Raw genomic sequence first — 15,880 nt, 5'->3', positions numbered from 1 at the left:
ACGGTATTGCGAATCAAATCAGAGCATAACATTGGGATTTAAGAACTACACAACCGCGCACTTGATCACGATTCATTCACTTAACAATTACGTAAAAGAATATATATATTATAAATATTAGAGCATCACAATTCCAATCAAACTTATGTGCAGGTAAGTACTACAGACATGATGTTTTCATACATTAGACAATCAACGTTACAACTATTATGAGTTGCTTTAAGAATATTGAATATAATAGTAAATGTACATGCACTTAAACCGTGGAAAAACAGGGCATTTGATTATTTTACTTTAAAGAATTGTAGTCAACTAAAGGCTGATAAAAGGATAGACTGCTATCGAGGAGGTCATATTTAATTCGAGCTATTATCAGTCATTGTCATAACTTTGTGTTTTTGCTGAATAGATTACATGCCTTTGACTTCCTTTTAATGTTTTTACTATATATAGTTCCTTTATTAGCTAAACTTTTACAAATAAACAATAGAAAACAACAAAAAGAAACCTATTTTTATTAGTTTGTATAAAATAGTGTTTAATATCTTTTAAACGGAAACTCATTAAACATGAAAACAGGATTTGTCGTGTATATATTATTTTTGGCGTGCTTTCATGGATTGTGTAAGTAAAAGCTGTATTATAAGGACAAAATTAAAGCTTCATTAATCGATTACATTGTTAATTTATGATATACTGCCATTTGCGCCGGTTGTGAGTGTACGTGTTGCTTTATATTTAGTTGTAACTCAAACACTGTACATATGTTGCTTTGAAATACCGTAAACCATGGCGTAACGATGGCGTTAAAAACGTATAATTAAATCGCAATCCATTGTGTTAATTACGTTTATTATGTCTATAATCTTCATGTTTAATACTGGTGCGCAATATTTGGATTATTTTCTTGGCTTTGAATTTGCATTTGATAGTTTTTTTTTACCAATACGTTGCATTGAATGGTTTTATTCGTTGGTACCAGTTTAAATCCATTGTTTCTTTGTTTTAGTATTTCTATGTGACACGTTTCTATAACGGTTATAGTTAAAAACATAGTATTCCTATTTTTTTCATATAGAAATATGTTTCTCTTAAAAGGTAAGATTACGCTTGTTTTAAATAAGTCTATAAAAACATATTCTTCCCGTGTTGCGTTAATTTTTTTAACAGCATAAACATGCACACGTATTTACAATGTGGCATTTTGTTTGGGAACATAGTGATTACAAAATAAGGATAACATATTTTTTTTTGAAAAAGAACAAAATGGTCATGATTCGTTGTTGCGACACAGTTGGTAAATTACGTATTTCATGTAAATGCCAACATTGTCTTATCCAATAGTATTAATTGTATTACTTTATTACTGCAAAACATCACACAATTGCACGGACAAATACATTCACTCATTTCAAAGACGCCCGACCAGCCCGACGTTCTTGTGGCAGCTTTTACCCATTCTGCAAATGTCCTCAGTACGTAAATGGTTGTTATACATGCCCGGCCTCCTGCCCATCAGCTCCAGGTATGAGATTCTTTCGTGCAGATTGGTGATGATCATGTATGATTATATAAGAAATGCTGTTGTGTTTGTTTGTATATGCTTTAAAGTTCTCCATATACGGCTGTAATCGCAGTGTTTGCTATGTATTATGTCTGCAGCAAACTCGATTGATTTGTTGATAAATAGTGTTTATCTTTTTATAAATGTTCATTTATTTTACATTAAAACTTATGCACAAATGGATTCAGAATTATTAAACCACATCTATAACTTTTGGAATACAAGGGACAGTTGCAGTCTAGGGTCAACTTGTTAAACAGCACTATATGTTAGTCAACATATGTTTGTTTCCGATATAAAGATGATTTAGTTAAGCCTTATGATTGCTTATGCTCCTTTTTTGTAAATTGCTAATTGAGAACGTCAATAACTGTGTTAGTAAGATTAACAAAACATGTAATAGAAGTAAAATCTTGTTCACAATGTTATAACATCATTTGTGATACAGCACTGTTTGTTGATCAAACGTCAATAGGCTGCGAATTAAACAATACAAGCAGTAATTATATGTCAAATGGGGATGCTTATAATCAGGTGATCAATTATATGTAGGTTCAGTGACCAGCAGCCTTGCCACGACCATTGCCCACAGCACATTCGGTGATTTCCATCCCGGTATGAATCCCGGAATACAATCCACCAAGCACATCTGGCACTTCCGGTTCTGCGCAGACTCAAGCCCCTTCTAATATCCCGTCGTCCTATTCAACTAACAGCGCCAACAGTCCTACCCATCCGACAAGTCCTTCCACATCTGTACAAACACCAGCGCCCAGCAGTTCTCCGTCCGCACAAGGAAGTGGGTCGTCTTCCGCAGGAAACCTTGACCTTGGTAAAATACATAACATATCAATATATGACCACGTAGATTTATAATAATAACTTTTCCGTATTTTACCAAATCTTTGGTTTGTGAATACAGAATTAGAAATTTACATTACAAAGAGAGCAAGTTGTGTAAATAGCCGCTTGTCTTTCGACTTGAATCACGTGACCATTCGCCTGTACAATACAGTACACAACGTATATAACATATTTAAAGTAAAAGAGCTCATAAATGCATACCTAAGGCACCCATCAATCGAGTTGTCCCTAAACTATTATATACTGGATTCCATGCCTGAACGATTTCCGTCTAATAAAATATTCTTAATTATAAATAATTGTGCACCTTTGTAAAATTATTTGAAAGATTGTGCTTTTGTACTTCAACGATAGGGAAAGTATTTTGTTCCGCATATCAACACGTGCATTGATTTTGAGATATAAAGTTATCTCCCAAACACTACTTAAGTATAATTTAGCTTGGTACAGAACTTTCTACCAAGAGCATCAGAACCGTGAACCAATCGTGGTATCAGTGCTGTGATCTTTTTTAAATAATTGTATGCATGTTATCTTGTATTTTTATACCAAATCAAATTAAATACAATGATGCTTAAACTGTTAACCTGTTATCATTGCCGGAAATTTTAATATCATTTATAAAGAACCTGTGTTTGTAAAATTGTGACAGTATCTTTACGTGATGTGTTACCTCATGTAGAGTTCAATTCTTTGGTGTATCTTTGCAGTATGTCCCCCATTGCCGTCCTGTCCAGATGCCACGAAGATAACATATGATGATAATAATTGCGCTATATGCTCCAGCGCAGGTAGATAGACAAATGATTGCTTTTAAAGAATACAGGTTTTCTTAAATGAATACTCACGCAATTTATTTTGAATTTAAACTTTATGGGAACGCAATAATACCAATCCGTGTATTGATAATTGTCATTTCATCAGTATTTGTCATATAACGATAAGATAAATATCAATTTATGTTTTTATAAAACATTAGTTATCATCTCCATATGTAATAAATGCGACATGAATACACCAGTCAACGCAGTGTTTGTTAAGTTGAGCATGGAATTAACTTTTGACATGTTGTGAAATAATGTACGTACGAGATTTTAAACATTAAATGAAACTTCAAACATCTTACCATTGCTTATCCAGGCGTACCCTTTCCGCGCCATGGAAACTAGACAGTGTTTCATCCATTTCTACCAAACAATTGTGTATTAACAGGAAACCATAACCGACCGATTTCCAATACAAACGGCTGTCCACCCGTCAGCATGCCGATGAAAGATTGCCACATAGATCGAAATGGATGCTTGCTATGTCAAGGATCAAGTACGTAAACCACTGTTCAAACTCTTTGTATGGTAACATCAGAAATATTCTTGCTTAAAAGACGTCATTCCTTTTGTAATCCCAATCAGTCTTACATGTATTTAAATCTACAAGGAAAATGTCCTTTCTAAGTGGCAATTGATATGATGACATTTTATATTTTTATAATATATTTGTAAACTTATTTTAAAGCTGAGACTTAACAATAGGTGGTGAGTTAAGTAGTTTGGTATGAAATAATTGCGAAAATTATATATATTCACCAATACATTTATTAATTAAAGTCATAACAACAACTACACCATTGACAAGCCCAACAACAACGCAAACAAGTACTCAGTCAACAACAATAAAATCAACAACACGACCCACTACCCCTACTCCATTTACAACGAAACAAACAACAACAAGACCAACAACACCTACACCAATATCTACGAAATCTACTTCGCCGACAACTTACACGATTACTGCAGCAAAGACAACAACGCAACAGTCGGCCATTTCAGCAAGTTCTGCAACATCACCCACAACACCATCTACCTCTACGACTACTACTAAAAATAGTTTAGCAGCAACAACAGCTTCTACTACTACCGGTAGTTCAGCGGCAACAACAACTTCTACAACTACAGTTACTTCAGCAGCAACAACGTCTACTACTTCAGGTAGTTCGGCCGCAACAACAGCTGCTACTACTTCAGGTAGCTCAGCAGCAACAACAGCTTCTATTACTGCAGGTAGTTCAACTGCAACGCCAGGAAATACAGCACCACACGGAAGCTCAGCCACAAACGGAAGTACAATAGTTATGGCACCTCCGACATTCACGACGATCCACATTCCCGCTGTTACAACGGCCTGTCCCCAGATGCAATGTTTGTTGGACTGTGGAAGCCCTCCGAAGTTTATGAAAGATACGAAAGGGTGCGATCTCTGCCAATGTGACCTAAGCCCTTAATACGATGGTGCATGTACCACTTAATTAAGCAAATTAAAGGATTTTACTATCGCATTTCTGTTATTGCTCTGTTTTCGTGTGTATTAGTTCATTGTAAATAGTTGTATATTGTCATCGATGCTAATCGCCATAAATATTATAACACCGTTAAGATATAAATTGTAAATAATAAATACTGTCTAGTGGGAATAGATCATATGAATGTCAATAACCAATTGTAAACAAAGGTGTTGCTTCATAAGGAGATTATTTGTTATTTTAACATTTTGACAAATTAAACAGCAAGAATTATTAATTAAAAAATCATTTACATGCATGCGTGAATAAATAATATTTTAGTTGACTTATCGGGAAAGAAAACACAAACAGAAGTATAATGACCAATCAACTTTTGAACACGGGTGTATATTTCTTAAATCACAGGTTTTATCCAAATCGTATATACTGATACACGAGACAAATATAATGTGCTGAAGTTTGCTGAATTAGTTTTTTTCTGAAATGTATTTATCTTCATTAATTGTGGAATAATTACAACTTCTGTCACATACATATGAATGCTGCATTCTCATTGGATAATTCGTTCACGTCACCGGTTTTTCATTTTCCGATGAACCCACTTCGTATGCAAATTTATACATGAATATTCATGGTGCTACTTTCTGGTTATAAACTAGTTGCCAACATGACGTTATGTTTTGCGCGAAACTTAAAGCTACACACCTTATTTGGCATAGTAAATTAAATTATAAATAAGAAAGATATTTTATCTATGCCAACTAGAATATATCTCGTGATTACAAGGTAAAAATACGGCTTTTTTGCGCTTAACAACTTAAAAATAATCGCGTTTGTCGAAACGGCTGTATACGTCTAGAAATCCTACATTCGGTTTTAAAAGCGGTGCCGTTTGAAAAGTAATAAATTACTTGCTAACTAGGCTATAGATTTAATTTTATCTTAACCAATTAGAATATATATGGTGGTTACAAGGTAGAAATCTATCTTTTTGCGCTTTAAAACTCTAAAATAATCGCGTTTTTCGAAATGGACGTACACATGTATATGTAAAGAAATCCTACTTTCGGTTTTTAAAGCCGTTTGAAAAATAATAAATTACTTGCTAACTAGGCTATAGATTAACTGACAATTTTACACACTTTCAAATTGCATCTATACGTATTGATTAACGTGTATTTTATTTCAAGGTGTGTGGCGTTGTTTTTTATTGGTCAATTGCGAAATGACGTTTTATTTATTGCGCAAACTTCGACGATATACCCGTTTGACGGAGATAAAATTGAAACTGAAAATAGATTCATGCGCTTGATTTAAAGGACTTTTATGACCCTTACCACAATCAAATTTCAGCCTTAAGATCATGTGGTGCTGTGATTATAAGAATTGAATAGCATTTTTCTGCATTTCATCGGTGTAGGAACTGTCGGGAAAAATACACCTCATTTATGCATAAACGTCGTCGGCGTTTATGCAAATTAGGCGTAATTTTCCCGACAGTTCATAAACCGATGAAATGCAGAAAAATGCTATTCAATTCGTAAGTAATTCTGGGTTTCAGCTGTACCGATTTTCCGAAGTGTACAATATACAACAATTAAACAATATTTCACAGGCACGTTTTTGTTTTCAACGCATCATGCTCTGTTATCGAGTATCTTTAAATGTCCGCTGCCTAGAGATTGTAGGGCAGATGTAACGCAATACTGAACGCCCGTATCAGATTATAAAATGGTATGACACACAGTGTATGAGATTAAATAAACTAGAAGATACAATCAACCATGTACAATTTAGCAGCACTAACCATTTAGTGAGTTACATCATAATTATTATTCCAGTTTTATAAAGTATTTATGTGCCTAACATCACGACTTGCGTTACAATAGTTCACCCATAGTCCACAGTGGTCAAGTAATAACAACTCAAAAACGACCTCCTTCTGCTAATACCAACAGAAAGTTCACTGTTATTGACACAATGACAGTAAGATTACATCGATGAAATCGTTCGTGTTTAAATACTGTGACGGGCATTTTAGTCTAATAAAGCCCATTTTTACAGGGATGCGCAGAATATAAGCTCATTAGCGTTTTGTCCCATCAACGTTTGCTTATTTCAAATGTCAAATCTGTTTTCGGGTCTGTAATGTAAGGTCAAAACAGAAAAGGCCACGCGATATGTTAATGAATATATAGTTTTTAAATTGTATGGAGTGTTGTATATAATACATAGAATAATGTTAAATTTAAATAATCGAAACACTTGATGTGTATTTGCGCACTTAAACGATCTTTTTTTATTTCTTTCCGTATACAAAATATCAATTTATTGTAAAAAAAAAATCATCGAGACTTTTATTGCGTAATGCGTCTTTGCTAAATGCTTTTGTTATAGCTAATTTTTAAACACACTACTATTAATACTGGATATATGACGCATGTGTACACGCACGTGTAATCAGCAAATGAATATTGTAGAATAATACTCTTTGTGTAAACACCCTTCTTTAGTTTACTGTTGTGAATTTAGTTGAATGGATATTCATTGTTCAAATACACATCGCAGCAAAACGAAGTAGGTCACCTTGAGATTACTCAATAGATGGGCCTTCGAGATAAGTTGAGTGTCGTGATACAAAATATAGCCTACTTTAAATGTACATAATTTAAAAACTACATTTTTAAAAACGCCCGCTTCACGGAAACACTGTCGAGTCATGTTTATTTACATAAATCATACAATTGCAAGTGAGAACCTTTATAATAACTATACATTTGTCACATGATTGTATGGGCTGATGAGACATTTTTTACACAGACACATCCACTCTATATTCTACATAACATTTCTGTCAAAAGTGGTCGCAGCAACCATGATAATCTGATCATTAATGTTATTCAGCTGTTTAAGTTTGATCAAACTATATCAACTAGTCGAAGAGTGAAGCACACACACTTTAGGATTGAATAGATAGACAAAGGACCATACTTAGGGAAAACTGGTTTCAACACAAATTCCGTTTCATACAATTATCTGCATATACTGGTCATTTCTGCGTCATTTCAGCGAAATCACGGGAGTAGTTTGCACGATGTCCTGTGCAGAAAATATTTAGGGCAAAATATAATATCATGAAACTGTAAAATTGCTTTTGCGCATGCGCTCTCCAGTGATTACTGAGAACTGAAGTGTAGCACATCTTCATAAGAAGAATGATACTTATTGCAAGTGTTGTAAATACTGAATTACAAGTGTTGTAAATACTGAATTACAAGTGTTGTAAATACTGAATTACAAGTGTTGTAAATACTGAATTACAAGTGTTGTAAATACTGAATTACAAGTGTTGTAAATACTGAATTACAAGAAAAAAACATCATTAAACTGATCAAGTCTGAGTGAAATCCACATATATAGGAGATAAAAGCAATAAGATTTAGGAGAATAATTATTACAGGGGAATACAAACAACTGGCAATATTTTTGCAAAACCTCTGTGAATCCAAACTTCCTTTCTTTACGATCATCTAGTATTTTTTAAAGTTTTGAGCGTTATCCGCTGAGTAACACAGGCGTTTATTTCGTGCATTACACGCTACTTTAAAGGTACTGTTGCTGGGGTTTTACTTTGTCCATTTTGGGTCCCCGTTGGTTTATTCATTTATAAAAATATCTTACCGTGGACTGTTGTGTAATAAATGAATTGGCTCTTTACCTTGATGGGCAAAACTCTCAGTCTATACTTTATAAGACAAAAAAAGAAAACATTATAAACTTTACTTTAAGTTGTCCACCTTTTTCCTGCCATGTTGACATGAAATAAACCAATTTCGTCGTATTGATTCAAAACATATTGTTTATAAAAAATATGTAAAATAACCTTTTATACGGATTATTTCTAGTTGTACTAGTATATAGACGTTAACGTATATAGACATTTTTCCATAGGAATTAGTACCATGCAAATGGAAATTTTAAAACTTCGGACCTTTGTTCAAATAGGTGTGCGGGACAGTTCACATGTTCTATGATATGGGGTAGATTTCAACGTCAAAATATACACATTTTGGTGATATTTCTCGTGTAGCTAATTTCATCGGTTAAAATGTACTTCCTTGGGGTCTTTGTGTCGTCATGACAAACAATTGTGACACAAGTTCACAAATAACTGCAGTAAGGCTTTACTTCTGATATTGCCGCAGACGTTTTACTGTTTGTATTCATGTATAATTTAAAACTTCATTTTCAATATTGAATAACTTATAGCAACGTCTTGAATAGAACTTGCATCAAGGTGCACACAAATAAATGTTTGTATATGCAATAACATCAATTTCCATACAAAGTTTCAGAATTAAAATCAACGTCCTTATTTTAGAAGACAGTACAGAAGAGATATGATATTTTACGCAATTTTAATGATAAATACAGACGCGTCTTTTAAAACTGATCAAATAACAGTCAGATTACGATAAACATCACATTACGGCCACACAATCGCTGTATTTGTTTTCATCAGTAAATTGAATTGAAATGGAATTTGTATGCATGTAGGTTTTAACATAATGTTATACATGTTTATTTCGAAATTGATGGCAACATGAACAATACATATACGGCATCATGACCGTAAGGGAAGAGACCGCCTGAATATATAAGGTATCCTCATAAACATTATCATAAAGTATTGCACACGTAGCAGTTGTTTCGTTTCGTGTCTATATTTAATGCAATTAATACAGTTAAGGCCGCATTTTCATATTGCAATAAGTTACATATCAGTGCTAACAAGAGGCAAACAATACTCGTCAATCCGATTCTTTTAATCAATCAAAGGAAAACCAAGGGAAAACAAAACCTCACACACAAACAGATTGTTAACATTTCAAACTCACACTTTGTAATGCAACTATTTTGACCACGAATTAAGTAAATAACAGTACCGATTGTAAATGTAAATCATTCCTTCAGCCAGACGATGCGTTTATTGTATGCTATCATGATGTAAGTTTTTACACATGCAACAACATCACATTGTTAAAGTAAAGTAAAGGTAAGGTTAATCCGAATGCGATGCGAAACATAGTTCAATAACTATGATATCGTCACGAGACTCTTATGCATTCGACCTACTCGATAAATAAGCGACAACAAACTTGATTAAGAAGAAGACGCAGCACTTATTGATATCATTACATCTGCGACGTAGGGTTATGATGACTCGAACATTACCTGATATTAGGCGAGACAAGCATGGACCTTGTCCTTAATCATAGTGGCAACACGAAGCAATACGCGAAACTGGCCTTAACCCAATATATGTAAAATAGCTTAACATAAGATAAACAGGGATGCCTGTGACACACGTTCTTGTATGTCAACAAGTATTAATCATTTGGAATAACTAGCGAAAAGCGATGCGTCTTGTTGGCGTCGCTCTGGAGAGCGGCGACTAGTATGTAATGCATTTTTTTCGCTTATGGGAAAGAGGTTATTTTACGGATCAATGTATATATTTTTGTTTTAAGAATATCCTGCATAGTGGTGATTTTTTGTGTAAATAAGTGTAAATAAGTACTGCATTTGTGCCTATTACATTTATTACAACATGTATCGCCAAAAATGCAAAGCTAATTGTTTTAATTAATAACTGTTCCACAACTGATCACAGGGGAAAGATCACAGGGACTGGGCAAATACGCGAAACTTTCTGGTTTTGTATACAAACAAAACATGATCAATATATATTTATTTTGTGGTTGTCCTAATTTGCTTATTTAGTGGAGAATCAATGTAGTACGATACTTGACGACCTATCGCGCAAGTAATTTTATTGGAAGGCGTAGTGGTACGAAAACGTACAATGTATTAGTTTATTAATAGACATATAATAACGATCGCTATACACAAATTCACAAAATAGCAGTACATAAATGATGTCAGCCGGAATAGCTCAGTTGGGAGAGCGTTAGACTGAAGATGTTTACGCAACAATCATCTAAAGGCCCCCGGTTCAATGCCGGGTACCGGCACGAACGGAACAGTTCGGCGGCTGACAATTATTTTCAAGCAGGTTACTAAATATAATAAAGCTTTATTTTATGTAGACATTTAACATTCATTTTACTACAATTGGACATTTGTATTAAAATTAATGGATGCCGCGTGGTGACAACGTTAATTAAAATGTCTTTCATCACTTAAATATCTTATTAAAAAATACACATGTTTTTATATTAACAAATAAATGCAAACAACATATCCATTATCCATGTATTTTTATGGTTGTCTATCATCGGCCCTACGTACTATCCCTACCACATATAGAGCGCGAAGCGCAACACGTAGTATTGATTGTAACAATTAGTTGCGATAATGGAAGAGAAATTTTGAAATCGTTGCTCGAAGTCCAAAATGTTCATCTGTGTTCCCAAACTTGCACAGGTTTTTTATCAATGAGGACCCAAACCAAACTCTATATGAGCAATTTCGGACCATAAGTCCAGAATTATGTCTCTTTGAATTTAAAAAATAAAATTGAAAAACTGCTTGGTTGGGTGATTATGTCAACATTTATCATCAGATTCTTTCCAAACTTACAGTGTTTTAATATCAATGAGCATTTGTATCTCATTTAAAATGAGAAACATCGGGACAATAAGTCCAGATTTTTTTCTATTCAATTTGACAAAATAAACAATTTCCACTTGTTTAAAAGGTTTCACAACTTTCGTCTGAATCTTTCCAAACTTGTTAAGTGTTTTAATATCAGTATTACTCGAACCCTATTGAAAATGAGGAATATCAGAGCAATAAATCTATTATGATCTTTTACTGAATTTCAAAGTATTGTGAAATGCAGCTTCTTTATGCAATTTACAGTTTTCATTCAATTTGTTTTCAAACTTTTACAGTGTTTTCATATCCAATGAGTACTGAACCCCTATCGTAAATGAGCAACGTAAGAATAAGTTCAGAATTTTCTCCCCTTGAAGTTGAGAAAAATATGAAATTACGCTTACAAGATGTAGCAGACTTTTTTAAACCTTCACAGTTCTGTTCCATTAATGAAAACTGCACACGGATGCCAGTAAAAAAAAGGTAACCAATGTCAATAAAATGAACTATGAAATATTTGGGGGTTACAACACAAAATCATAGATAATGGTTATTTAGGGGTTATAACACAACATCATAAATAATGGTTATTTGGGGGTTATAACACAAAATTATAGATAATGGTTATACCAGTATCTTTTTCAATTGTGTTTAAAATAATCGGCCAATATATTCATATTTACAGTAGAAAAAATCGTTCCATGTAACGTCATTGAGTGCCTTTAACACTGAAATTCCCGACGCCCTTTGATGCTTTGCATCAATACTTATCTTGTATTACTAATGCAATACGTAATATAAACTGTATTGTATATTTTATATCAGGTCATTAAATATAGTCAAATCGTTGTTCTGATACACTTACAAACCTCAGCAATACTTTCAATAAAAACGGTATCGGAACTTACTTTTCTCGAAGGCCGAGCTGTGTCATGTATTTGGATTATCTGAGCGCGATATTGCATAACAGCCGCCTCGCAATCATACACCGATAACTAACATATTTTCTGACCTAGTTTAGTTAAATCGGTGATTAACATTTGCCTGTCCGGCAACTCACTGGAAATGAATGATGGGACTCGTGAGTTAATATTTTCATCATAAAAGTGTCACATTTGTCAACTCTTCCTGACCTTTACTTGAGAGGGATGAAAATATATAATTCAACACCTTCCTTTATATTACTGGGGTTACCATTTTGGATTCATATGCAAATCAAATTAGAGACTAGAATTTGGATTTTTATACTACCACAAACCTCGCACTTTATCCAGCTTCGTTCACAAACCATGAACGCATTAGTAAAGGTAGTATTATTAATATCACAGCATAACTTTTCCAGTCAGACTGTTACTATGGTCAATATATGTTCATATTATATGTTTTAAAATGATTTGATGAACAAATCATAACATTTCATACCAAAAATAAAACAGTCAACACTACAACTATCTATTAGTTGCATTAAGAATATTGAATATGATAGTCCATGTCTATCTACTTAAACCGTTGCAAATGGAGTAATTTAAAATATATTATTTTACTTCAAACGATTCGGTCACCAGGAAGGTGATAAAAGGATATACTGCTATCGAGGAGGTCATATTATTCACTCTCCATTGATAAATGATTTATTAATTGATGTATGTAATTTGAACATTATAATTATTTATATTCAACACGCATTTCTGTAAAATTATCATGTATTTGTATATGACGATAAGCTTGTTATGCTTAAGTCAAAATAAATATTATGTTATGTAATGTTATGCTATGTTATGTCATATTAAATACGCGTTATTATCGGTCATCGTCATAATTGTGTGTTTTTGCTCCATAGCTTACATACCTTCAAAATTTGTTAAATAGTGTTGCTACTTTACAATGTTTCTTTAATACCTTGACCTTTACATAATTTTGCAGAAAACAATTAAAAGAAACCAATTTGTATTTGTTTGTATGAAATAGAACTTAATTTCTTTTAAAGTCATTAAATATGAAAACAGGATATGTCGTTTATATTTTATGTTTGGCGTGCTTCCAAGGCTTATACAGCTTTATTAAAAATTCACACTAAATGCTTCATATTGTTAATTAATGATATACTGTCCTTATAGCCTGACGTAAGTGTATTTATTGTTGATATTATGCTGTGACCAAAACATCGTAAATATGTTTCATTTATGTTACAGGGAATCTTATAGACAGATGGTTTCAAAATGATAAGAGCATTATCTGTTAGTCAACATCACTGTATGCTTCCGGCTTTTTAGTTAACCTTTATCCTTGCATATACTTAGGTTTTGTAAATTTTTAATTAATACCGTAACAAAATGTGTAATTAAGACTTACAAAATTTGTTTTAGAAGTAAAATCTAGTAAATATTGTTATAACATTATCTGTGATTCAGCAATTTTTGTTGATCGAACGGTAATAAGCAGAAAATATAACAATGCCAGCAGTGATTTTTTTCAAATGGGGATGTTTTATATTATTTGTAAGTTCAGCGACCAGCAGCCTCGCTGTGCCCAGCAGTGCTCCGTCCGCACAAGAAAGTGGATCATATTCCGCAGGAAACCATGATCTTGTTAACATTTTTTTTTAAAGATCAACAAGTTGATTTATTATAATATGTATTCTGTGTTCTACAGATTCTTTGGTTTGTTGATCCAGAAATAAGAAACTTATAGTATCAGGAATGCAAATTGTGTTAATACCCGTAAATGCATTTCAAAGGCACACATCAATTGATTTCCCCTAAATTAGGTAATAATGTATTGCATATACTTCATGCCTGAGCGACTTCCGCCTAATAGCATATTCAGTATTATGATATATTGTGCGCTTTTGTAAAATTACTTGAATTATTTGGTTTTTGTACTGCAGCGATAGGCAAAGGCTTTTGTTCCGCATATTAATCAAATACTCGAAGTACTGGTGGGGCGATTTTTCTAAAATGTTGTGGTCGTTAAAACACACCGCGATGCTAACCAATCAACTTTTTGAAGAAAACAGATGGAAGTAAGGAAGGGTGACAGGCTGTCAACATTATATAATTTAGCTATTTCGGTTAAATGTAAATAATGCTTTTAAAAACAAGTCATTGTCGTATTGCCAATTGATAGCTAAACTGCGAATATGTAATACACTTACCCAGTTCCAAACTTGACATAGATTTGATAAAGACATGCATTGCAGTAATTTCTATTTAGAACATTAAGGTTTATGAATCGTTCTTGCCTCCGTGTGTGTCAAAGTATAAAGTAAATCTATTCAGTATCAAATAAGATACGAAAAATGTTAGTTTTTGAGCAATTGGATACAAAAGGTCAATGTCAACCAGGGTTCAAGGCTACAAAGTTAACCCAATTCCAAACAAGTCATAAATTTGGATCGTTCTGCATTATGGTGCGCTACACAAACTTAAGATATTACCGTCTTTATGTACGGGAGCTATGACGATTATCTTTGGAGCGGGATTACACATGTTCGAGCACCACGTGGGCACGGTTTGAAACTGGCGGCTACCTTTCAAACAGCTAGATATATATCGAGACGCGTTCTGGGAAAACGAGGATTAATGAATGTGTGTGAAGCGTCCTTCAATAGTATCCTGTGCAGTCTGCACACATGCTAATCAGATACAATACATTTCGCGTGGTAAAGAAGTCCTTTTATATTGAAAATCCAGTTTAGGCCGAAAGTGTCGCCCCTTTTAAGCCTGTGCGGACTGCAAACTTTAAGCTGGAACGACGCTTTTTTGCACGTGAATTAAGCCCAGTTTTCGCAGCGAGTGGCTCACGTTATTACCGCCCTGTTAAGCACCCGATATTAAGAATACGAATAAGGATTATATTTGTTCGTCAGAAAAGGTTTCTTATACATTTGATTATCCTTTATCGTGAAAATTTTCATCTAATAATCAAGCGCTTTACTTAAATTAATATATTATGATTTGCAACTTTTGAAATAGTTTTAAACAGTGAATTCAACAGTTATTTCAAAAGGGTAGAAAGCATATTTCCATTTCCGCAAGATTGTAACCTGAAGACGGTTCTTAAGAAATGTAACTCGGTTACATTAACAAGTACACAAAAAGATTTGTCTACCTTGAAATTGCACACAGTTTCTGCAACTTACTTCTAAGCTCTAACATTAGTAGAGAAGCTAAGGAACCCTGTTATGGCCATCAAAAGTGCGGGGATTGATTTTACCATAGTATGGTTTAGATAACGCTAAATCGCAACTTTGTATTTATTTGCAACCAAACGCCACTAATAAAATATTCGGAAAACGTTTTTTTGTTTACATTCTAACATTGGAGATGAAATCGGCAATTCTGATTATCCGATTCGTAGAAATTGTTAAATATCGTAAACGTCAAACAATGACGTAATTTCGTCATTGAGGAATGAAAGACAATGCCTTTAATGATATAAACCTGTCATGAACTTCGTGTAAAATGGCCTTATTTCGTACATTTCCGTCACCTCGCAACGGCCTCCGAGTATGTGAGTAAAACTACGATACT

General features: G+C 33.6%; 1 long non-coding RNA gene across 1 annotated transcript; it reads left to right on the top strand.

The window, feature by feature from the left end:
• Positions 1-354: 354 nt before the first annotated feature.
• On the top strand, positions 355-4,763 carry LOC127852985 (uncharacterized). The gene is made up of 6 exons (XR_008036385.1): positions 355-624; positions 1,418-1,525; positions 2,117-2,396; positions 3,139-3,219; positions 3,641-3,748; positions 4,033-4,763. It is a non-coding gene; the product is annotated as an uncharacterized LOC127852985 (long non-coding RNA).
• The last annotated feature ends 11,117 nt before the right edge of the window (positions 4,764-15,880 follow it).

The sequence above is a fragment of the Dreissena polymorpha genome, chromosome 12 (assembly GCF_020536995.1).
Source record: "Dreissena polymorpha isolate Duluth1 chromosome 12, UMN_Dpol_1.0, whole genome shotgun sequence".
In the NCBI taxonomy this organism is placed as follows: Eukaryota; Metazoa; Mollusca; class Bivalvia; order Myida; family Dreissenidae; genus Dreissena; species Dreissena polymorpha.
This window is presented reverse-complemented; position numbering and strand designations above follow the sequence as displayed.